Source organism: Lithobates pipiens, unplaced genomic scaffold (assembly GCF_037356315.1).
Source record: "Lithobates pipiens isolate NorthernLeopardFrog02 unplaced genomic scaffold, aLitPip1_a1.2 Scaffold_11, whole genome shotgun sequence".
Lineage (NCBI taxonomy): Eukaryota > Metazoa > Chordata > Amphibia > Anura > Ranidae > Lithobates > Lithobates pipiens.
Window position 1 is genome coordinate 11,812,318 of NW_027507696.1, and position 13,277 is coordinate 11,825,594.

Below are 13,277 nucleotides of genomic sequence, written 5' to 3' on the forward strand. Positions count from 1 at the left end.
GCTTCTGCCAAATTGCGGCAAAGCCATGTGACCCTGCGGCATCAGTAAAGAGAAGGAAATCCGAATCAAGAATGAAATCCTTCTGCCACAAAGCCCTGCCATTGAAATGAGAAAGAAACTGCTACCAAACTAGCAAGTCCTCTTTCATATCACTGGATAAACGCACATGAGAAAAGGGAGACTTTAAACCAGAAATAGCGATGTAAAATCTCCTGGAAAATACCCTACCCACTGGCATGACCCTTGAAGCAAACGCCAGAAGGCCCAAAAGAGACTGTATCTCTTTCAAGCAGGCTTTTTTCTTCCTTACCAGTTTTAACAATAAAGAGCAAATTTTTTCAATTTTTTCTTCAGGTAACCTAAACTCCATTAAATCAGTATCAATAATAATACCTAGAAATTCCAGACAAGTGGAAGGCCATATAGTCTTCTCATGAGCCAATGGGATACCAAAATGGTTGCAAACATCAAAAAATGTCTGTAATAAGTTAGCACAAATAAAAGAATCCTGAGGACCTAAAAATAAAAAATCATCTAGATAATGAATTAAACATTGAGACCCAGAAACGGCAGAAACTACCCACTCTAAAAATGAAGAGAAAGACTCAAAATAAAAACAAGACAAGGAACAACCCATAGGTAAACATTTATCAAAATAAAAGTTACCATTAAAGAAAAAACCAAGGGAATTAAAAGATGAAGGATTAATGGGAAGTAAGCGAAAAGCTGACTTGACATCCGCTTTAGCTAAAATAGCTCCCTTCCCCAATATTCTCAATTGAACTAAAGCATCTTCAAAAGAAGCATATGAAACTGATGACATGCTCTCATCAATTTGGTCATTAAGGGAATCTCCTTTAGGAAAAGATAAGTGATGAATTAGTCTAAAAGAATTCTTTTCCTTTTTGGGCACTACACCCAAAGGGGAAATCCTGAAATTTTCAAACGGAGGGAAAGAAAAGGGGCTCGCCACCCTTCCTTCTGAGATTTCAAAATTAACCTTATCTAATACTACCTGGGGAAATTTAGATACCGATTTCAAATTCTTAACTAAAGTACAACCTTGACCCTGAAAGGAAGGCAATAAAAAAACCATCCCTAAAACCTTCAATGAGAAGATGTGCTTTCAACTTGTCTGGATACACCTGAAGCCACGGGAGCATTTTTGCTATACTCACTGGTGTGTGTGCTTTTTGAAAAAATTCCCGCTTGCAAATTTGCTGCTGACATTTTTTTTTAAACATTTTGTAACTGAGTGCGCTCCAGCACAAAAGGCGCATTCATGCTTGTATTTACATGAATTGGGCCATTTACACTGACTATCATTGAAGTTGAAACAAATTCCTCTTTTGTAACCAGACATGTGTTGAACTGTTGGTGCTGAAACTGGCCTTGCCACTGTTGGCCTCTGTGGCAGAAAAAGATTCAGCCAAAGGCCCACATCCTTAGCTCCCCAGTGCAATCTGGGATGAACTGATAATTTCTGACGAAATGCTTCATCATAATTAAACCACGCCACTCCACCAAAATTTTTGTATGCCTCAATTATAATATCTAAATGTTGAAATAAACCCGTACTTTTCTCAGGTGATTTTTCACAAAGCACACTTGCAAAAATACAAAATGCTTGCAACCAATTATTGAGGTTTTTTGCTATAGGTCTGCGTCTATCATCATCCTCTTTCTTCTCTGACTTATTAATGAAATCTTTAGCGGAAGGGAGAAGAGACAATATATCCAAAAATTCCCCTCGCCAAATTTTTTCCTTAACAACTGGAGATAAATGATAACCTAACGGAGAAATGTCACAGGGCATGGATTCCTTTAAACAAGTTTCTGGCAAGTTCTGTGATCTAGCATTGCTATAAGAAATATTATTAAATTGTTCTAAATGAATTGGTAAATCCTGTGTGCCATTAGCATTAACGCCACTAGGTGGCGACCAAACTCCCATAGCTGAAACATCAGAAGTTAAAGCATTATTAATAGCTGGTTGACAAATAGACTTTTGACTGGATAATTCCTTAGACACCTTTGTTAATAAATCCACAACACTATTCAATAGAACATTAACAGAAGGATCAGTCATACCTGTATTACCTTGTTGTAAAGCAGGCTCACTATCAGGCCCTGCTTCACTGATATTCAGCATTGACGGTTGCCTAGGAGATGCTGGACGCTGAGGAGAGGGAGACCACTCCCTCAGAGAGGTTGCTCTGCCTCCCGTACCGCCTTTGACCCTGCCCACCGCTTCAGTCAATGGAGCTCTGCCGCTCAGTTGGCCGCTCCGCCTACCCGCTCCAAGCCTTCCCCCGCCCACCTGCCCTCTGCTATGGTCCTGAGAAGGACCAGCTCTTTTATGTACAGCAGGGCGCGTCGGGGTAGGAGAATAGCTCCGGGGGGGGTTGCGCTTTCGTTTCGCCGCCCCATTCGACTGACCTGGGGCGGCACCTCCTTGTTGACGCGACGTCTCCTCCTCCACACCTTCGGCATCCTCTTCACCCCGCAGCGACATCTCCGTGGCTTCCACCGCTGGCCGCTCTCTTCCTCTCTCCTCCGGACCCGGATAGCTGACAGGCGGTGTAGCTCCCACCGGAGCTTCTTGACACGCTGCGCGGGGTAATTCTAAGCACTGGCGAATCCAGGCTTCTCCGCCGTCCTCTCCCGCCCGCTCTATCAGTCGCCGAAGAAGGCTCATCTTCTGGCCACAGAAGAGGCTGTTTGTTCAGGGAATAATCCCAGAGAGAACACCACAGCTTTTCTTCTGAGGCGAATGAGCCCCCTCAGCGGAACCTCCCTTTTTATAACCCCCAGAAAACTGGTTTAAACCAGTTCTTCCCGGGCTTTTCACATGCCATGAAGAGAGGTCACCTGTACCCCTTCTCAAAACATGTGACTAACAGCTGTTTCCCCGCTGGCCACAGGCTCTGCGGGGGAACTTGAAACAGCTGATCCAGCCGCTCTCCCATGAGGAAAAGGGGGGCAAGAAACTGCCCTCTCCCTTTTCCTGTCATTCCATTACATGTTTGATGCCGTGATATTGCCACTGACCACCGATAAGCGATTTGGAAGTGAAAGATTTTCCACAGTGCTGCGGTGTGAAGGAATATCCAGTTTAAACAAATGCTATTTGTGACTTCTGGTAAGCTTTATGCTGTGTACACACGATCTGACTTTTCAACAGCAAAGGTCTGACGGAACGAATCCGTCAGACTATTCGATCGTGTGTGTGCTCCATCGGACCTTTGCTGTCCAAAAATCGAACGGACTTTAGAAATAGAGCATGTTTCAAATTTTTCAGTCAGAACTCCACCGGACCCAGTTCCTATCGAGAAATCCGTTCGTGTGTATTCTAGTCCGACGGACAAAAAACAACGCCAGGGCTGCTATTGGCTACTGGCTATGAACTTCCTTATTCTAGTCCGGTCGTACGTCATCATGTTCTAATCCGTCGGACTTTGGTGTGATTGTGTGTGGCCAAGTCCGTTCATTTGGAAAGTCCGTCGGAACTCCGCTGAAACTCCGTCGGGGAGACCGTCGGACCTTGTCCGTCATAAAAAAGGTATAAAAAAGGTATAATGTTTGAGGGTTCTAAGTAATTTTCTAGCAAAAAAACTGTTTTAAACTTGTAAACAACACGTAAAAAAAAAGAGGCTCGGTCCTTAAGTGGTTAAGTTACATGAAGTAACCGTTGAAGCTATTAGGCCTCACTGAACGTTTTTACAGCAGCTTTTGACTGTAGATGTTTTTTTCTACAGTCATTAAACTCTCTCCATCATGTTATCCTATGTGTCCATGCACACATAGGCTGTTAACAGCAGTTTTGGGCAATGGCGTTTTTGAGCAGTAAAAAATACCCAAAACTTATGGGTTCTGAGAGACGTTTTCAGCTGTAAAAACGCTCTAACACTGATAATCGTCAATAAATGCTCAAAAACGTCACTCACTAGCATTTAACGTTTTTGATCCATTAAAAAATAAATATTTTTTTTCTTCAAAAAAAAAATGCGAAAAAACGCTAACGCGGAAAAACGGTAAAAAATGCTAAAAAAAATGCTAATGAATGCTAAAAACCGCCATCGCTGCAAAGCTACCAATGTTTTTATAATGTTATTTTAACGCCCAGTGTGCATGAGGCCTTAATGTTAGTTAGGGGTCTGTATGTTATTAGGAGGGTTTTGAATAGAGTCGGGAGCACAGAATAAAGCTAGTGGGGGAAAGGGAAGGATAGAAGGATAGAACTACAAGGAAAAAGTGGTAGGGGGACAAGGGAGGTGGCAGTTGGGTAATAGTGCAAGTGGCGGGACAGGGGTTGGAGATAGTGAAACAATACTGATAGTGTTAAAGACTGATTTTCAGTCTCTAGACATTAATACTAACAAAATCTTAAAGTCTAATGCTCCATACACATGGTCTGACATTCCGACCACAAAATCTGTCAGTTTTTTTCCGATGGATTTTGGCCCAAGCTTGTCTTGCATACACACAGTCGCACAAAGTTGACGGAATTTTCGATCGTTCTAAACGAGGTGATGTCAAACACGTACGTCGGGACTATAAACGGGCCAGTAGCCAATAGCTTTTTCGTCTCTTAGTTTATTCTGAGCATGCGTAGCACTTTGTCCGTCGGAATTGTCTACACACGATCGGAATTTATGCAATCGGATTTTGTTGTCAGAAAATTTTAGATCCTGCTCTCAAACTTTGTGCGTCGGAAAATCGGACGGAAAAAGTCCGATGGAGCCCCCACACGGTCAGATTTTCCGACAACTTGATCTGATCGCACATTTTCCATCTGAAAATCCGACTGCGTGTATGGGGCATAAAACAGATGCTGCTGTGCAAATAGGGAAGCATAACAAATTAAAGAACTCTGATCACACAAATCAATGAGCCATTCACACAAGCAGGTGATGACATTTCAGGGGAAATTCTGTACAGTAACTGTGTACAGAAAATAACAACACTGCAGAATAAAAAGAAAATATAATTTTTAACAACATTATAATATGGCTTGTGTAGAAATTGTATATGCATCTTGCACATTGTAGAAAGTGGCTGAATTCCTGTAGTGTAGCTTTAACCGCTTGCCGACTGCCTCACACACATTTACATCAGCAGAATGGCACGGGCAAGCAAAGCAACAATCCTGCCCCCTAACGGGCGCACGTGCGCCGCAGTCTCCGTGACCCTGACCACGGGATCTGTGGACTCAATGTCTGCCGGTGTCCCACGATCGGGTCTCAGAACATCAGAATGGGGGCGATGCCTTTGTAAACAAGGCATCTGCCTGTTCTGCCTAGTGACACAACACTGATTGTCTGCTCCCTCTCATTAGGAGAAGTGATCAGTGATGTGTCACAGTAAGCCACTCCCCCTAACAGTTAGAATCACCCCCTAGGACACACACAACCCCTCCTCCGCCCCTAGCAATTAACTGAATTCACTGCCAGTGTCATTTACACAGTAATAAATGCATTTTTATAGCATCAATCGCTGTATAAATGACAATGGTCCCAAAGTAGTGTAAAAAATGTCCAATGTGTCTGCCATAATGTCGCAATCATGATAAAAATTGCAGATCGCTGCCATAACTAGTAAAAAAAAAAATTACTGTATTTTCTGGCATATAAGACGACCTTTTACACTTAAAAAAACTGTCCAAAAAGCAGAGGTGGTCTTATTCGCTGGGCCAGCCCCTCAGATGCCTGCTGGGTGTTCGGTAATACTTTATGTAGCTTCTGCTACATACAGTATATGCCGCTGAGCCAATCCCAGTGAGCGATGTATTCAAATGAATACAGAGCCTGCTCGGATTGGAGTAACAACCTCTGCCAATCCGGATTGGAGTAACAACCTCTACCAATCTGTAGCCTGCTCGGATTGGCTTTGAGAGTCAGAGAGGCACGGGCTGATGATGTTACAGCCTCTGCCAATCCAAGCAAGCTTTGTATTTATTAATAGAATACATCGCTCGCTGTGATTGGCTCTAGCAAAAGCAGGCAGAAGGATATGGCGCCAGCTCCAGCAAGAAGGAAGAAATATGAAGTGTCGGAAGCCTCGGAAGAGGGGTCGTGAGATTAGGGGGTCGTCTTATAAGCCTGGTCGCCTTATACACTGGGAAATACGGTAATAACTACTTTGGGTGGCACAGTGGTGTAGTGGTTAGCACTCTCACCTAGCAGTAAAAAGGGTCACTGATTCAAATCCCAACCACAACACTACCTGCCTGAGTTTGCATGTTCTCCCTGTGCCTGCGTGGGTTTCCTCTGGGTAATCCGGTTTTCTCCCACACTCCAAAGACATGCAGGTCGGTTAAATGGCTTCTGTCCAAAATTGGCCCTAGTATATGAATGGGGACCTTGGATTGTGGGCTCCTTGAGTGTAGGGACCAATGTGAGTGTGCAATGTACAGGGAGAGGGGTAGACACTCACTCAGGTTGAACTGGATGGACTGGTGTCTTTATTCAACCTTACTAACTATGAAACTATGAATAAAAATGCCCTATTTGTAGACTCTATAACTTTTGCATAAAACCAATCAATATACGCTTATTGCGATTTTTTTACCAACAATATGTAGTAGAAAACATATCTGCCTAAACTGAGAAAAAAAAATGTTTTTTTTAATATATTTTTGGGGGATATTTATTATAGCAAAAAGTAAAAAATAATGAGCTTTTTTCAAAATTGACGATATTTCTTTGTTTATAGTGCAAAAAGTAAAAACTACAGAGGTGATCAAATACCACCAAAAGAAATCTCTATTTGTGGGGAAAAAAGGAGATCAATTTTGTTTGGCTACAATGTCGCATGATCGCGCAATTGTCAGTTACACAATGCCAAATCTCAAAAAGTGCTCTGGTCAGGAAGGGGGCAAACCCTTTCGGGTCTGAAGTGGTTAAAGTGGTTAAAAAAAAAAATTTTTTGTTTTGTTTTTTTACTTCAATGTAATTTTTTGTAATGAGGATCCTCCCAGCCCCCCCAAATACTTAACTGAGCCCAATCTTAATCCAGCGCTGTAACTGAGAGCAGCATCTTTCTCCAAGCTCTTCCTCCTCACAGGGCAGATTGATAGCAGTGGGAGCTAAAAAATTTCCTTTACAAAGACTTTTTTAAACTAGAAGTCTCTTTCAAAATCCTCTGTTCATAATGTGACTCTTTAATGCGTCAGCACCTCTGACACCTCAGGTTACTCGCTTTAACAGAGGTAGGCTAGTGATTTCTCAATACCTTAGAGATAAGTGAAACGTTTGACAGCATAGACAATATACTGAGGGTTTCTTGCGATATTTAATGTACTATGATAAATTCAAATCTGACCAGCATAAACTGTAGCTCTCCTGACTGAATGAGCAGCGATAGGCAACCAAGATAGGTACTAAGATAGTTAGAGGCTAAGTTGCCAATGGACTCTTACTATGAGAGCGCTAAGCCTAGGCTTTTTGTAAAAGAGAATTGCAATGTAGAGTAACGGTAATTGCCCTAAACAGCAAGTGAACTATATACAGTCCTCAAAGTTAATCTTCTGCCGACTACATTGGGGCCCTTGAAGATATTTGGGCACTTATTGGTGTTGGATAGTCCTGCACCCAGTCAGATAGTCTTAAGAAAACAATTGGTTTCTTAGTATACTGGAGTGAGAGGTGTCAGGTAACAAATTAAAACTTTGTAATATAGGCTAGACTAGTGGTGCTTGCTAGTGGGAAAACATAAGTCTTGGGAAAGGCAAAATATGGTCAAGCTTAACAAAGAAACTGTATAATGTCAGCTAATATTTCAGTAATGGGTCAATGGTGGGCTCACTAGCTCCCTCAGATCTGTTGCAGGAGGCTTTACAGTTGGAGGGGCCCCTTTGGCAAAATTATGATTTCTGGCAGCTTCCTCTTGTGGACTGGTGAATGGTGATTCCACTGATAGAGCAGCAGTCTGTCAGTGCCCCTGAAGCAGACCAGAGTGGCTGGAATACCAAATCACTATGAAGGGCTGTATGCACTGGTGCAGGTACAAATGGGCAAGCCTAAGAGAAGGATCTAGTGATGGCAGACAAGTGCTGACACTCTGCAGGTGTCAGTCCAGCAATCTGCAGCTACAGCGAGCAGCTCTCCAAGTAGTGCAAACACATCGAATGCTCTCTCATTGGCAGCTCCTCACTCTCTGCTCTGGCTGGTGGCAATCTCCCAACAACAACCCCCACTATTTCCTGTATTTTCTAGTTATACCCCCTCTTTTGGACTCCTTCTCCAGCCAGGCATATTGGGGCTTGTAGTTTATTTACCAGTAATTGTACTGGCACCGCTTCTGTCCTAAATTACATCTCCCAGCATTCAGTGTTCTATATTTGAGACTCAGGAACTCAAGGTCTCTACTAGTTCCATCTTGTGATGAAAAAAGGGAACTGCATATAGACAATTTTACAACACTATATTTCATGCTCTGTATGATCCACTAACTATGATTTGGGTTAAAGCTATAAGGCTGGGTTACCCACACTATACTGCTGTTATTAATGTGAGTGTATATTTGTTTTTAACCATAATAAACTATCTTTTACTAATCTGGCCTGCACCCTCTCCTTTTCTTACTTAGTGCTAGGCAGTCCAATAGCAGCTTTTGAATTTACCTACTGTTGTGTGCTGTCAATCAAAAGAACAGCAGACCTAATAGGGAACCGATGTCTCAGTTCCCCATCAGGCTCCGCCCACCTAATGACCACCATGGGCCCTTTGATTACATTTAGCTTTTGGCCAGGGAATCTCATGTTGGACAGCTAAATGGGGCTGGGTATGGGGCACGGGTGCAGGAAGCTGTCCAATACTTGACAGATTTCCAACACAGACATGCCCCACTTTGAGTACTGATGTACTTCTCTACACCAGCTCAGAGCTGGTCTTAATTATTGCCATTTACTTAGACTGCTAATTGGTGGTAATTTTTTAGGAATCTGACTCTGCCAAAACATCAGGTTCTTAAAGTGTCGTTATTGCTAAGTTAACTGGCGCAAATACTTAATACTTGCCTGAATAAGGAGCAGGTCGTTTTAAAGGGAAATATCACCAAAAAAGTGTTCTGGAAGCTTTACTGAATTCCCCTGTAAAAGTTTTTGTATGACTGATTGCAATGCCTGTTACTAGCTTTGCATTACAAAGGCTTTATCTTGGGACAAAAAAAGACTTTGGGATTTATTTATATATCTAGTACTTTACAATATTCATTTTATGGAGATAATTTGAAAATTATATTTGTTAATAATAGTTAGTGATTTAACATATATATCACTAGTGGTGGTAGGGTGCGCTGATTTGCTATTATACAAAAGGACTTCTTTTTAAAAGTTTTTTTTTTATTATTGAAGTTTTAATACAGACAAAGACGTAGGTACAATTATCAATGGCACATTTTCATGGATAGCATTCAAAATCTTAACAAATTCCAACCTGGAATAGGATAATGTTGTTTGCATTATGCTTCTTAGTGCAGTATAAAGGTGAATATTGACCAGAAATGGCAAATCATTAGAACAATCAAAATTAGAAATCTAATGTAAACCACCGCCGGGCCATCAAACTGCTATTGGCTGGGCTGGTTAAGCTCATTTGCATTCAGTAGCCACTATTCCTAGATGTTGGGATTTGACTAGAGAGTTTTCAGTTTAATTTGGTTTTATTACTGGAAAGTCTTTGTTGGTCTTTAACCACTTGCCTCCCACCCTATAACAAAATGACGGTGGCAAAGTGGTTTCATAATCCTGATCGGACATCATATGACGTGATCAGGATTTTGAGCCGCTGCGTGCCCCTGGGGCACGCATCGCGGTGATCGTTGTTGCGGGGTGTCAGTCTGACACCCCGCAACTACGATCTCGGTAAAGAGTCTCCGACGGAGACTCTTTACCACGTGATCAGCAGTGTCCAATCACGGCTGATCACAGTGTAGATAGGAAGAGCCGGTGATCGGCTTTTCCTCACTCGCGTCTGTCAGACGCGACTAGAGGAGAGCCGATCGGCTGCTCCTCTGACAGGGGGGGTCCGTGCTGATCGATTATCAGTGCAGCCCCCCCGAAGATGCCCACACTGGACCACCAGGGATGCCACCAGACCACCAGGGATGCCCAGGACAAGGTATGCCACCCTAGATCACCAGGGATTCCAGTCAGTGCCACAATGGATGCCAATCAGTGCCCATAATGGATGCCAATCAGTGCCCACAATGGGCATTACTGAATGGCATGCATTATTGTTTGGCACTTATTGGCATCCATTAGTACAGTATATTATAATACAATGCTGCCTAACCGCCTATCAGTGCCCATCCGTGCCACTTATCAATGCTCATCTGTGCCGCCTACCCATGCCCATCTGTGCCGCCTACCCATGCCCACCTGTGCCGCCTATCTATGCCCACCCGTGCCGCCCATCCATGCCAATCCATGCCAGCTATCAGTGCCAATTTGTGCCACCTATCAGTGCCCATCTGTGTCGCCCATCAGTGCCACCCATCAGTGCCGCCTATCAGTGCCCATCAGTGCCGCCTATCAGTGCCACATATCAGTGACCATCAATGCCACCTCATCAGTGCCACTTCATTGGTGCCACCTCAACGGTGCCCATCAGTGCCGCCTTATCATTGCCCATCAGTATAACCCCATCAGTGCCCATCAGTGAAGGAAAAAACATACTTATTTACAAAGTTTTGAAACTAACAAAAAAAACATTTTTTTTTGCAAAATTTTCGGTATTCTTTTATTTGTTTAGCAAAAAATAAAAACCGCAGAGGTGATCAAATACCACCAAAAGAAAGCTCTATTTGTGGGAGAAAAATTATAAAAATGTCATTTGGGTACAGTGTAGCATGACCGCGCAATTGTCACTCAAATTGCGACAGTGCTGAAAGCTCAAAATTGGTCTGGGCAGGAAGGTGTTTAAGTGCCCGGTATTGAAGTGGTTAAACTGAAAAATTTGATGAAAGTAAAACAAACATGAATTATTATTTGTACCTGACTGTATGTTGTGACACATATAGATATTCTGTATACTATGCAAATGACATGACATCACTTCCTATCATGGAATCTCTCATACACTATAAAGATAGAGAAGACATTTACAGGGTATTTGTGAAGTGTATAGATACAGATTATACAGAGGAATAATGAGGACCCTAATAAGCCTTTTTCTATCATTATCATGGCTGTCAGGTGAGACTTCATAGGACAGGATCCCTCAGATGAAATAATCCTCCTAATAGATCTGAGTGGATGTATTAGTTCTAATGCTATTTCCTATTGTCACTGTATATTTTCCAGGTGTCCTGTCTTCTAACCAACTTGTCCAGTCTGATCCAGCCGTGATAAAGCCGGGGAACTCCCATACACTCACCTGTCAGGGTTCAGGAGGATTCACCATTGCTGGCAATACTATGGCATGGATCAGACAGTTCTCTGATGGAAAGTTACAATGGTTGTGTTATATTACCAACAGTGGGAGCACAGGCTATAATGATGATGTTAAAGAGAGATTCACAACCACCAGAGATAACAACAATAACAAACTGACTCTGAAAATGGACACCATGAAAATAGAAGACACTGCCGTGTATTACTGTGCAAGATACACACCGATAGAAAATATATCTTTACTATGACAATAAGTAGAATATCACTTCTTCATGTGATCAGTAGGTGGCAGCACATACATTTAAAATCTGGACATATTAGCTACAAGTATAAATCAAATTGAAATCCCTTTGGTCTTTACACGTACAGTGCACTCTGAAGAGCAATCTGCGTTGATTCATTTTGCATAGGGCATTTGACAGGTGGTGAGGAGGCATTATGTTGCCCTCTCACCGCCTGTTTTAAGCCCTAAAAACCCACACAACCACACCACAACCATGGAAGTATAAATGAAGCCTTGTCTGTGTTAGGGTTTATTCACACAGGTTTTTACAGGCATTTTGTATGCATATATGTGCAGCTCTGTCGATAGTAATAATAAATGATCAGTGGTAGAGCAAATCACAAAAGCAAAATTAAATAACTAAAAAAATCCTCTGAAGAGTAAACCTAATAAAGTGACAATCTTCTGAAGGGTAAACTCAATATGTAGTGATGGAAAATTCTTTAGTGATAGCCATCAAAATGTTGAAATCTAATCACACTGCACCAGGCATCAAACACATGCGAATGTATAGAGCAGCCAGCACAGAATATAAAGTACACCATACAGCGCACTAATAACAGCTATGTGCAATGTTATCTGTCATAATAGTGAATAATCAGTGATAACACATTACAAATTATAAAGACAGAAGTTGATAACAAAAAGTCCTCTGAAAAGTAAACCTCAAACAGTGACAGTCCTCTGAAGAGTGAACCTAGTATGTGATTTCACACACACCATATGTCCACCACCATAACAGACCACTCTGAGGCTTCCCAGGGTGTATGTGACCTCCTGGACCAGTGAATGAGAGGACAGAGGTGTGAATGGCTCAGATGGGTTTTAAAGCACTTTGTGGACTGGACTGTGAGAGGCTATGAAACCATTGGATCATCCAGAATGTCAGCACCTTGTAACTCTCACTTCTACACAAACACAGGGGTTGATTTACTAAAGGCAAATCCACTACAAGTGCACTCGGAAGTGCAGTCGCTGTAGATCTGAGGGGAAGATCTGAAATGAGGGGAAGCTCTGCTGATTTCTATCATTCAATCATGTACAAACAAAAATGCTGTTTTTTTTATTTTCCTTGCATGTCCCCCTCAGATCTACGGCAACTTCACTTCTAAGTACACTTCCAAGTGCACTTGTAGTGCAAAGTGGATTTTCCTTTAGTAAATAAACCCCACAGTGTTATTTGCATTCCATTACATGTTTGATGCCGTGATATTGCCACTGACCACCGATAAGAGCGATTTGGAAGTGAAAGATTTTCCACAGTGCTGCGGTGTGAAGGAATATCCAGTTTAAACAAATGCTATTTCTGACTTCTGGTAAGCCTTATGCCGCGTACACACGATCGGACTTTTCAACAGCAAAGGTCTGACAGAACGAATCCGTCAGACTATTCGATTGTGTGTGAGCTTCATCGGACCTTTGCTGTCCAAAAATCTAACGGACTTTAGAAATAGAACATGTTTCAAATTTTTCAGTCAGAACTCCACCGGACCCAGTTCCTATCGAGAAATCCGTTTGTGTATATTCTAGTCCAACGGACAAAAAACAACGCCAGGGCAGCTATTGGCTACTGGCTATGAACTTCCTTATTCTAGTCCA